This window comes from Propithecus coquereli, unplaced genomic scaffold (assembly GCF_000956105.1).
Source record: "Propithecus coquereli isolate 6110/MARCELLA unplaced genomic scaffold, Pcoq_1.0 Scaffold190, whole genome shotgun sequence".
In the NCBI taxonomy this organism is placed as follows: domain Eukaryota; kingdom Metazoa; phylum Chordata; class Mammalia; order Primates; family Indriidae; genus Propithecus; species Propithecus coquereli.
In genome coordinates, this window is record NW_012143857.1 from 2,326,545 (window position 1) to 2,327,497 (window position 953).

Consider the following 953-nt stretch of genomic DNA (forward strand, 5'->3'; position numbering starts at 1 on the left):
AGTTTCTTTGTTGAAGTTTGGCTTAATAGACATCTTCAGCTCTATTGTTTATGTAGTCATTAAATGCTTTGGCTCAGAAATTCCACTTCCTTTCACAAAACAGCCTGGCTCAAACAAACCATTTCCTCAAGCTCATGTGGTTTTGTATTAAGAACCTTTTGTTCAAACGCATATGCCTCCAGTTTATTCTTTTCCAAAATAAATTCTCATGAGCCAAGAGACTAATGGAGAGGTGGGTCATATAATGCCCTATGGAAGCCCATGCCAGAGTTCAATAGCCAACATCCGTGATGGATTTCATATAGTTGTTTCCACTCTTAGACTGATTTAAATGACAATAGATAAGTAACTATTTTTTTCTTTAGAAAATATAAAATGTCCCTTGTAAAAGTTGTTCTTCCAAGTTAATCTGTAAACAATTTATTTTTTTCTCATTGTTGTGCATTTTTCTCCACAAGTATGGAAATATGGTGTTATCTTTTTCTTTCTTTCTTTTTTCTTTATACTTGAACTTTCCTTTAATATTCCAGCTCTGGCCTGCATACAGAGAGAACGGATTGACTAAAAGTAGAATTTAAGGCCCTATGTAAGGTGTCAGCTACTTAATTTGACCAGGATTTGTCAGAGTTGTTTAAAAATAAGGCTTCAGTCAAAATTAGCAAATTATATTTTAATTATTTGTGAGAGACAAAATTAACTTGAATAAATAAACTGAGCTAATGTGTAGTTATTTTGTAAATATATCTGTTCAAGTGTTATATTGCTAGAATTTTTAGAAATATTTCTGTACTATTTTATCATCTTTCTATTGAAATGTTATTTTAATTACGAATTTAAAATCACATTTATAAGAGTTTCCTGTCTCTACTAATAGGGAAATTCATCTGAAGAACTTTAAAAAGTATGGCCTTTATTGTAGGAAAAAAAATTCCTGATCATGGATAGCTGACAAT